Source organism: Erpetoichthys calabaricus, chromosome 16, assembly GCF_900747795.2.
Source record: "Erpetoichthys calabaricus chromosome 16, fErpCal1.3, whole genome shotgun sequence".
NCBI classification, from domain to species: Eukaryota; Metazoa; Chordata; class Cladistia; order Polypteriformes; family Polypteridae; genus Erpetoichthys; species Erpetoichthys calabaricus.
Genome location: NC_041409.2, coordinates 83243766 through 83255921, shown reverse-complemented (window position 1 = coordinate 83255921; position 12156 = coordinate 83243766).

Sequence of the window (12156 nt, the reverse complement as noted above, 5' to 3'; positions counted from 1 at the left end):
AGAGATGGATGGATAAACGAACTGGTTGCCCTTTTTTGGGCCAGATTTTAAAACCTAGGAAAAAAAAATGGGACTTTTTGTGGCCACCGACAAGTCTTTGTGAATGTTGTATGACCTCGTATTAACTACTGGCCTGCACTCTCAGTCGTAAGAGTAAGCACAACATTTATCAGTACAGACAGCATAATAAGAATGTGCATAAGCTAATCACATTCGGAATGAACATTGATTTCCCACATTGGAATAATGGTGTTGTAAGCAAAAAAAGAAAAAAAAGAGAGCAATATTAATTTTGTTTATGACATCCCAGCTCCTCTCTATAAAGCACGGAGCCTTTCACAAAGACAGTCCTGACAGAAGCCCTCATTTCACATTTTTCATGTCTGTCAGCTATCATTGTGGAAGAGTTCAGGAATCAGTCCTAAATAAATGAACACATAAAAATGCCATTTGCCGCATATTTCAGGATTCACGTCGCAGGCAATGGGGTTTCCTCATCCTGACATTGATCTGTTTGACTTAAGTAGGCATCCATCAAAAAGAAAAAAAAAAATCACATCATGCCACACTAAGACAGATGATTTACTTTGCTATCTGGAAAGGCGTCTGTTCAGAAAACTTGGTGGAAAAAACCTACTGCAGCAATATCTGAAAAGGACAAATGAAGCCTAAAGACCACTGAGGTGGCTTAGTGCTGTGGAAGGAAGCATTACGGGATTTCTGTTTGGTTACAGGCTGCCGGGCCTTCTGTGTGGAGTTTATATTCTTCTCGTGATGGTATGAGTTTCCTCCGAGGACTGTAACAAATCAGAGACACGACTTTAGACTGATTGTTGTGAGTTCTAAACATTTGGGGGGGATTAAGAGTGCATGAGGCCTTCAAAAGACCATAAAGCAGCTCAGGACCTTCACTGACTTGCCCAGAAGAGGCTCACCCCCAAATTCAGCCAGTTCTTAACTGCTTCTTGTTTGAATCGGCCTGTACAGGCCCTAAAAGGGGAGCTGACTTTAATAGTTAAACATATAAAGAGAGTCTCAAAATATTCTTCACGGAGGAGAAAAAAACTTTCAGACTCTTTCTTGTGGAGACAAGAACCTCCATAAATCTTGTAAGACAAAAGACAGAAGATATAATTAAATAATGGGATTGAAACAAAGCGTGTGGTAAACACAAAAGGCGAGTCATTCCAACTTCTCAATCAGGCAGACTGGCCAAGATAATTGTTCTTCCGTTTACAAGGAATTCTGGGAGAAGGAGCTGCCTGCCTCACACTGATGAGCCACAGTCGGGAGGAAGGTGGACAACGCTTGCAAGGAAGGGTGGAGGAGGCAGTGATTTGGGAGAGACAGAGAGAAGACAAAGAGTTACTGGGTGCTATTGTGCGTTTTATTGTACTTGTGGCAAGAAACGTTTGGTGTTGAAGTTTCCCACAATACAGACTGTTTGTGCTTTTAACTTGTGTCCGTACCTGTTTGTGTTGGGTGTTTGGGGAGCTGGAGCGCCCCCTGGTGGCCACACATCTTAATTGCAATTAGGGTGGTGACAGCATGAGTTGAAACATCAGGCTGTCCTGAGGTGGCAATGGGAGATTGTCAGTAACAATAATGACAGTAAACGCATACAAAATGGTGGTGTGTTAATAACACGGTCAGGTCAGGTTGGGGAGCATGCACTGGTACTGGTACCACACGACAAAACAGCCCAGGTTCCTGGTTGGCAAAGGGGCAGACACCTTCCGGAAATGACCATCTATCTGCCGCAGCCATGTGTTATGTGGGTGTCCCCTTGACCTGGTCCAGCCACTCGGGCCCCCCAACAATGAGGGTCCTGTGAGCCGGATCACCCTCAGAATCACACCCAATGGCCGCAGTACCACAACTGACACTCCCTCACAATGCAGGTAATGTGTCTCATTTGGGACTCTGTGAGCAACTGCTCATTCAACACAAAGTCAAACCAGCGGAACCCAAGGATTCTCCGAAGAGAAACAAGGAGTCCAGTCTTCATCTCGGGTCACTGATAGCGTCCATGTCTCACAAACAGGGAGAACCAGGACTCTAAAGACTTGGACCTTCGTCCTTTTGCAGAGATGTCGGGAGCGCCACACACCCCTTCCCATTGACCTCATGACCCCCCCATTGCTCTCCCAATCCCAATAATACAATATGACAACAAAAATGAATGTCATGTTTAAAATGAACAAAGAATAATAGAGAATAATAATGAAAATAAATTCTGCATTATCCAGGACACTACAAAAAATAGACAGACAGTTGGAAAATACATCCATCCATCCATTATCCAAGCTGCTATATCGTAACTACAGGGTCACGGGGGTCTGCTTGAGCCAGTCCCAGTCAACACAGGGCGCAAGGCAGGAAACAAACCCCGGGCAGGGCGCCAGCCCACCGCAGTGAAAAATACAGCTAGTATATAAAGAAATGATAAGAAAGGCACGTGTGATAAGGCAGGTCCATTGCTTGTTAATCGGGCATACAGTATAATTAAGTAAATGTCAGGTGGGGCGTGGTAGCGTGGAAGGAGCGGTGCCAGCATGGCATGTGGGAGCAGACGGCCCTGCACTTCGTGTACATGCACAGCAGTGCCCGCGACCCTAAATAGCTCTGGAGCTGTGATTGATGCAGCTAGCTTTAAAAGAAGTAACGTGAGGGCTGAAAAGGGAGAAAGAAAGTCGTGAGACCAGCATTGGGTGGAGTTGCCAGCTAGTATGGAAAGGCAGCGCGGTCACTGGCCCTGCGTAGGAGCAAAGCATCGGCACTCTAGGGGACTGGGTGCGAGTACGCTGGAGTCCTCCCTAGGGATCTGAGGCATACCAGGGGTGAGAGAAGAACGGCAGGAGGACAACCAACCCCGAGCAGTCTGGCCGACGCCACCCAAGGTAGCCAAGACGGGGGTCGGGTTGGAAAGGAAAGGCAGACCAAACCGGGATTGACTGCATGCGTCATTTATCATTTACATCCTCAGATACAGCAAACAGAGCATACAGCAATCAGGCAGGGGATCGGGTTTAAATCTTTATTCACTCATCATACAGTCATATGAAAAAGTTTGGGAACCCCTCTCAGCCTGCATAATAATTGACTCTCCTTTCAACAAAAAAGATAACAGTGGTATGTCTTTTATTTCCTAGGAACATCTGAGTACTGCGGTGTTTTCCGAAAAAAGATCTTTAGTGACGCAGTATTTAGTTGTATGAAATTAAATCAAATGTGAAAAACTGGCTGTGCACAAATGTGGGTCCCCTTGTCATTGTGTCACAGGTTTCTGGTCACACTTATAGGTAATCTAACTTAGACACCATTAAAATATCCGACTACGCCACCCAGTTTTATGAAGAGACTGGGAACTCCTGAAATTTACCAATAATAGCACACAGGTTTCTTTAAACTGGGCGGTGAGTAAACACACAATGAAAGACACAACAGTAATTTAGAAAAAAGCAACAGTAAGTTCTATTGTACAAGACAATATAAGGTACATTAAAAAGATAAATGAACATAACAGAACCTAAACATATCAGGAATTAACTTCCCTTTTTTAAAAGGAAAATACACAGTCCACACTCTAAAAGTCCGTAAAAACAAGAATTGGAGGATACAACCTTTAGTGGTGCAGAGTCCAGTTTGGGCACTGTGTTACCCCAACACTTAATTGTTCATGGATGCCCTCTGTTCCCTGGCAGAAGTTGTGTCAAATTGTTGACTCCTTGTCAGCGTCTCTTCGTTGTTCCTTTTTCTTCCACTCTGGGCTCCTTGTGTTGCTGGGACCTAGGCACGCCTCATTTCTCGTCTGTCAGCTTTACTGGGTCCTTTCATGCAGATTCCCTCTCTCGCTGAACCCACATCCGGCGTCTCTTTGTGGAGCTGTCTCTTCCTCCCTGGAAGTGTTGCCGTCCTTGTGCCTCACGTCGTGCCAGCCAGGTACCCTTGTCTGCCTGCGAGCCCCTGTGCCCTGTCCGAGTGTCTTGGCAGCGTTTCCTGTGGACTCTCCCTCCAGCCTTCTGCTGGCCAGCAATTTATATTTACTTCACCCCTCTGTTGTCAGTCCTGGACAAACAGTTTAATCAATGGCACATCTAAATGGCCTGGGTTTAACAATTAATAAAAACACAAGTTAACAAAATGTATGGTTACCAAACATTAATAAGTACAGATATGCTGATTAGGAACCAGTATTTCCAAGCCAGGTAAATACAGGCATCCTCTAAGGCCAGACTTCAAAGCAGTGATTCCCTTGCAGGACAGCAAATACCATTAATAAGTACAGATAGCCTTTTAACTTCTCACCCCCCAGTCCCAACAGTGGGTGCCTAATGGAGCCACCCAGTGCATAAAAAAAATGTAAAAGTGTCCCCCTCTGACATCTGTGCTGATTTGAATGCCTGTCACTGCTCAATGCTGATTACTTGGAACACCAAATTGGTTGGATGAGCTCGTTACGCCTTCATAGACAGGGAGGTCCAATCATGAAATATAAAGGTATTTAAGGTGGTCAATTGCAAGGTGTGCTCCCCTTTGACTCTTCTCTGAAGAGTGACAGCTTTTATTTGGTTTGGTTTCATTTTTTATGTGCTTCTCCCGGTTTAGCTCAGTAAATAAGTCCCCTGTATGTTTCTTGACAGGACACACCCAGACTCCAATATGGAAGCATCCATATAGAAAACAAGACGGCACTGTTGAGGAACATTGTAATGGTGGTGGTCAGCTCCACGCTACCAGAACCCTTGTGGGACCCTCTTGAACCGCACAGTGATGAGCCAGGCAGATGAGGACACATGTATCCAGACAAGGGGTAGCTGCAAAAAGTGATCAGTTCTTTATTAAAACCAATCAAAATAAAACAGTGTTCCAACGTGCAGTGCAAACTTCCATAAGTAAATCCATAAAAACAAGTGCAAGTGTGAAGGTTAAAGTCCAAAAAATAATCCATACAAACAAGTTTAAAACACGGCAGGATTCTTCTCTTTAAAAATCACAGCCCCTGGTGCTTCTCTTTAAAACAGACGTCTATCTGGCTTATCCTATTCGCAGTGTGGATAGACGTCAACCAACCGGTGCAGACTTCCTTCAGTCCTGCTTGTGTCCCCGCAGCCCACCCAATGGTGATCCACGGGGGCACCGCCGAGTCTCCACTCCCTTTGACTTCCGCTGCCATCCACGGCTTTACGGTGAGTCCTCTGGACTATTGTGGTTGGTCCTGCTCCCTGGCTGCTCAGCAAGAGTAACCATCAAGCCCCCCTCTTAAGCGCCAGCCACATGTTGCTCTCCATTCCTGTACACCTGCTTCCTTTTGTCCTACACCAGCTCCCTGACAATTCGTCCTTTCCGTTAACCTCCATGCCTCTTTTCGTTTTGTTTCTTTGTTCCTTTCTGTTCCATGCCAGCTTCTTTTAACTCTGCTGCCTAACTGGATGCAGGTTTCAAGGAGCAATTTCCTTTCGCGGCCCCATTGAGACCTTTCTAAGGATATCATCCAAATGATTTGAAGTCTAAAACAGACGAGTTATTCTCAGTCCTTCACGTTTTTTCTCTTCACTTTCCTTCCAAGTATTTAATTAAACCCAATAGTGCATGATAAATACACGCAGAGGTGTAAATGGAAACAAACTAAATGGAGGAATGCTGGTCTCTTTTGTCATTTGCATGTAATTGCTAATTAGGAGCAATTAAAAACAAAGAATACGGCTGTTTAAGACTAAAATAAGCAACAAGGGTTCAAAATCTTAATAAGCGAGACAACTAAAGTGAAGCAGAAGTGTTACTGGAGCAATAAGTGCTTCTTATTAAGCAACTAGACAAAGAGCCCGTTTCGACAACATAAGATGAAACGGGCGCGAGTGGAATAGTAATAAGTATAAGCACCTCAAACCTGATATAGGTGTATTGAATCAGAATGCGTAATTAGGCCTCGAGCTGTAGTCGAAATCGCCTTTCAGGCCTCTAGAGCTTTAATCAAAGTCGCCTTTCTCTTTGAATTTTTGCGGCCGTAAATCCGCCGCCTGCCGCGATGTTGGGGTTGGATGTCGGTTGAAGTCGCCTTTCTCTTTGAATTTTTGCGGCCGTAAATCCGCCGCCTGCCGTGATGTCGGTCTCGTAAGGTTTTTCGGGCAGCTGCGCAGAAAGCAACTGCGCATTCAGCTTCGGACGTGAGCAGAAGGCGACTGCGCATTCGGCTTCGGACAGACGTCAGTGAGTGAGTGAGTGAGTGAGTAGGCTGGCGAATTATATATAAGATTGGGTTGGAACAAAAACCTGTAGCCACTGCGGCCCTCCAGGACCGTGATTGAGGACCCCTGGGCTTATGTACTTCCAGATCTTGCCATTTCTTCTCTTCTCTTCATTTTCAGATTCTTTTGATGTCCTTCATCCTTTTTCCTGGTGCACTTCATACTCTCCTTTGGGGTCACTTCTATAAACGTTCCCAGCTCGCAGGCAGCACTACCTCCTGGAGTCTCCATGTTATTCTTATTGCCTTGTGGCTTACGAGGTACTATGTTACAAACAGCAGGCTTTCTAGTTTCTCCTACCTGAAACACATTGGCCACTCATCTTGTGTGTCTGCGAGTGACCGCAAACTCACCCTCTGAGTTCTGACCTTGGACTTGGGCTGAATGATCAGTTTTTGTAATATTCATTTTTTATTGTCTAATTCACAGTCTTTACACGACTCGAATTCTTATGGCTTTTGTAAAAGTCCAGCAACCTCAAAATGAATCAGACACGCAACACTGCACACCTGCTGATTTAGTCGTGCGGCCTCTCCCATGCGCAGCGCACGACAATGAAGAAAATAAATCTTTGCCTGTCCTGCCGTAACATCAAGCAGGCAGCAAGACGCGCGGCAGATGACAAGAAAGAACATCCATCGTGCCACAAGATCAGAAAGTGACTGGCTGACAGAATGGCTGCTTATGTGCATCGATCAAATGCAGGCAAAGGAAAGCCACACTGCTGGTCTATAAAACGTAAAGATCGCATAGAAGAGGAGAGCACATCGATTACATAACCTGATATGCAGAACAGGAGGGGACACCGCCGAGCAGCAGATGACAAGCCAATTTGCAGCCTCAGTGTTGATTGATGCGCACGTCCCCTCCTAGGATCATGACCTTGGCATGGTGGAGGGGCTTATGCAGCCCCCTTGATCTGTAAGGCGGTCTGATCAGGAATCTTCAGTTCCTGTTTGTGGTCCCCTTGGCGGGAGGAATTTCTACACAAAGAACAAAATAAAATTGGATCCACTCTTGATAGTTCTAATTAAAAGTGATTGAACAAAGATATCGGGATCCACACCTGGAGCTGGCCATGGGGTGCAGTGCCCTGGAGAGCAAATTGTGATTGGCTTGGTCAGCACAGGCCTTAAGGACTCGAGGACTGACTTCATCTGGTCCCGTGGCTTTTTCTATGTGTAGCTTCCTCAGTTGTCCCCTTACTTGGTCTTCTCTTATGTACAGTCCATAGTGATGGCCACTCCAGTTGATGCAATAGGAGTTGTACTGTATACAGCATATTAAATATCTGAAAGCTGACAAATACTGCTCCCCACAGTTATATATGCTGGATGAATTATGGCTGTATATTTGCCCGACTGATGTGAGCATGGACGTGTGCACCACCATGTCCTATAGTGGAGACACACGGCATCTATGGATTATTCCCAACCTACGCCCTGTGCCACTGGGTAGGCACCGACTCTGAACTGGTTGAATGAGTTAGAAAAGTAATAGACGGAGGGATGAGTAAGTGTCAGTGTGTAAGTATGACTGTTGGCTATTGTATAGGATTGGTTTCAGTCTTGAGCTCAAAGCTTCTGGGACAAGCAGTTATCTGTGGACTAAGGTGGCTCAGAAAATGAATGCATGAACCATATTAGGATTAGACTTTTCTTTAATTAGCTGTACTACACGAAATGTGAAGGGGCAGGAACAAACTGCAGAAGAAAGGAGTAGCCTGAAATGATGTTTCACAGTTGACATTTGTGGCATTGGACAACTTCAACCCTGTTGTATACATCTAACATCTTCTCAGAGCAGTCAGCCTTCTAGAGACATCGGGTGCTGTGCTTTAATAGGCCCTGCCAGTCAGGAGCAAGTTGATCGACCACATCTTCACGGGCAGTTACTCAGTCAGCATGCCCTCCTGACAGTGAGCTATAAAGTCAGAGAGCAGAAAGATGAAGTAGTCAGCCGGCAGCACCTAATGAGTACAAACATGTAGACGAGACACAGCCCAGCCAGGTATGAAGGTATACAACTTCTGCAGTTTCAGCAAATACACTGAGAGCCGACTGGAGGTCAAGGGAGGCAAAGCATAAGGAGAAGTAACATCTGGGGCCGCTTGGAGGAGGGGAGTCTGTGGCCCGAGGGGTTAGAGCACAGGTGCCAAAGTGTTGAAACTGCAGCCACTTTGTCCCTCCAGGATCGGAGTTTGACACTCCCGTATAAGAGTACCTAGTAGTATTTACACACTTGGTACAGTATTACCTTTATAGGTTTGACTTAAATAATGTGGAATCTCAGCTAATTGGGGTGCCAATAATTGGGATTCTACTGTACTAGCAGATATACATTGATTCCAAGAATTAATAAAATAACGGTGGGAGGTCGAGCTTTTAGTTACAGGGCCCCTAAACTGTGCAGTGGTCTGCCTGCTACTATAAGAGATGCGCCTTCGGTCTCAGCTTTCAAATCCCGGCTGAAGACTCACTAATTCAGTTTAGCACACCCTGACTAGAGCTGCTGATTAACTGTACAGACTGCATCTCTGTTGTTAGTCATTAGCACTAAAACATAAGTAACATGAGAGTTAGAATTGGATACCAACCCTCACCTGTTCTGTTTCTCTTCTCAGTACTCAAATGTGGCACTTGGTGCCACGGCCCACCTACCAAGTTGTTTTGCCTGCCTAAGGTAAAGTCATCTCTGATGGAGGATCGCAGGAATCGTGGGGTAGAGGGGTCCTTTCATCAGATTGACTGACCCAGCGCTGACTCAGCTGTGGAATGGCCAATAGGGGGAGGCAGCTTGATGGCCGAAGTCTCCAGTACTCTGAACAAATCCAAATCATATTATGGGATATCATCTACTGTTAAATTCTGCTCCATACTTGTAAATATTTTATTTTTATACTGTATTGAGGATTTGTCCTGTTCAGTGTATTGTATTGACCCCCTTCATTTTGCCATCCACTGAACGCCCAACCTACCTGGAAGGGGGTCTCTCTCTGAACTGCCTTTCCTGAGGTTTCTTCCATTTTTTCCCTACAACATTTTTTTGGGAGTTTTTTTCTTGTCTTCTTAGAGAGTCAAGGCTGGGGGGCTGTCAAAAGGCAGGGCCTGTTAAAGCCCATTGCGGCACTTCTTGTGTGATTTTGGGCTATACAAAAATAAACTCTATTGTACTGTATTGTACATGTGTGTTACATGAGTGCACTTTTTTGGTGTGTTTGTCATTGGTGCTATTGCATTATCATCAACTGTTCTGAGAACACATGGCAATGAACTTGAACGAGTACTTGATTTGCACCTCTCTGGACCAGCCTTCTTGCCCTGAGTGGGTCTTACACCAAGAATGATAGGGAGCCTGACAGCTTGTCCATTTACTATTCCTAAACCAGTGTCTGCTCAGCTTGTGATGCGGCTTTCCTTTGTGCATCACTGGCTACCTCATTCCTGGGACGAGGCCCACCACTGACCTAGCACAGGGTGATTTTTAAAGTAAGAGAGACAGGGCCATTGTCACTTGATTCAGGCTTCCATCGGCTGCTGATACTCAGAAGTGCAAGCCTTTCAATATCCTTTAGATATTGGACATATCCCTGTTTTTCTTTTTAGATCTGGAGGGAGTTTGGCACTGAACGAGTTATCAAACACACGCATCTCCTCTCAGGAAAGAAGAAGTTAATCCCTGCACTCAGTAATCGGTAAGCACAAGCTCATATGATGCTGGAAATCCTGCACTTTGGTGTAATGTAATTGTCAGGATCTGGCTGGAGTTCATTCTTGTTTTGTTCTTGCTTTTCTTTCCTTTAAGTTTTCTGATTGTTTCATCCCCTTTTCATATTTGTCTCATGCTTTTTATCAATATTTGTGAATTTATACAGTGTTTAAATTTAGTTAATTACCTCTGGTGTCTTGTTTTCAATTGAATTAATTTGTCCTGTTAATTGAGCCTGGGGTGGCGGGGCCACTACCGTCCCACTCTGACAGCTGCTTTTTGGCGTTCAGCTGCCCTCCTAGGGTCCCTCTTTCTGGTAGTGCGTATTCTTGTATGTTAGTTGTTGTCAGAACTTGGACACATTTTCCATTTAAGTTTTAGGTGTTTCAATTTGAAACAGGCAAATACTTGTTTGGTGCTTTATATTCATTAACAGTTTACACCACTGTGCACAGATCTGTTTTCACTTTGACATTAAGGAGACTTTTTCTGTAGATCAGTGTCAGAAAAGACCAAAAATACACTGTGAATTAATGTATAACAATAGAACTGAATAACTTTTATAGTCACTGTATATTCTGTGAGCCACTAGGGGGCGTACCACCACCCTAACCCAGACACAGACATTATTTACAGTTTTTACCAGTCCACAATACCAGTAAGCACAATGCAACAACACTAATACCATTCAGTCCCTTCTTCCTCCACTCCTCTTCAGGCTTTGTCCTCTCCTCCCGACTCTGTCCACTCATGGAGTGAGGCGGCTCTTTTTTATAAGGCACCTGGATGGACTCCAGGTGCCTAATGAGCTTCTTTCGGCCACACTTCCGGGTGACCAAATAAGGCCCTGGAAAGGTCCATGCGCCCCCTGGCGGTGGCCACGGGTTCCAAAAGGGTTGAACCCCCATGCTCATAACCCATGACCCCACTCTATCGGCCCTGGGAAGAAACCATCCCGACAATCCTCTTTCCCCCGGTCCAGGGCCCCAGCCATTCACCACAATTCCTATCGAGGCCATTTATGTAAATTATATTAGAAGAGTGAATGAGCATAAGCCCCCCTAGTTCAGGGTGTTCTTAAGAAATATAATGTTTTGCTTTTATAAGGTAGAATTACATAATTAACCAGAAGAGTTCCATCACATTTTCAAATGTGTGCTTCAATTTCAATGTTTCAAGTTTAGATACTCTTGATTGTAATAGAAATCTGTCAAATTTCATCCTCTGCTTGAGGTCCATAGAAGGATCAAAAATGACATCATATTCATAATCACTGACCTTAAAACAGTCTAAAACAATACCCCACATGCCAATCTTTGAAATGGAATATTTTTAACCTTCTGGCAGTGGCTCTTAGAGGCCTCAAGACCACCGATAGAAAATCAACTATCATGTTTGTGATCAGCAACATCGCAGTGGCATATGATGACACTCCCCATGCCTGAAGTGACTTTTAATCCTTTATTTGTCATATATAATTTCTTGTATTAGGAATTTGTCGTTTTTTGCATTTTTTGACATCCGTGGCAGAGTGATGGGCGCTGAGCAGACTCCTATCAATTATGGAGAATCCACTGCATCCACTAAACAGTGTCATCTCCAGACACAGGAGCAGCTTCAGCGACAGACTGCTGTCACCGTCCTGCTCTACTGACAGACTAAGATCGTTCCTCCCACAAACTATGCGACTCTTCAATTCCACCCCAACTTGCTCTCCAGAGACACACACACAGTTTTTTGTGGATCAGAACACAGGGTTAGCTATTCGTATACCACCCCGGAGCAATTGCAGGTTAAGGGGCCCAACAGAGTAATATTTCTTCTGTCATTGCTGGCATCCAAACCTTCGAGTTACCTGTCCAGGTTCAAGCCAGAGAGCCTCCATATATTACCAATCTCCATTCTTTCAAGGTTTTCTGAAAAAGAGTAACTTTGAGCCCTCGTATCAGTATGCTGCTGCTGGAGTATGTGAATTTCCCCTTGGGATTAATAAAGTATCTATCTATCTATCTATCTATCTATCTATCTATCTATCTATCTATCTATCTATCTATCTATCTATCTATCTATCTATCTATCTATCTATCTATCTATCTATCTATCTATCATATAGTGCCTTTCATATCTATCTATCTATCTATCTATCTATCTATCTATCTATCTATCTATCTATCTATCTATCTATCTATCTATCTATCTA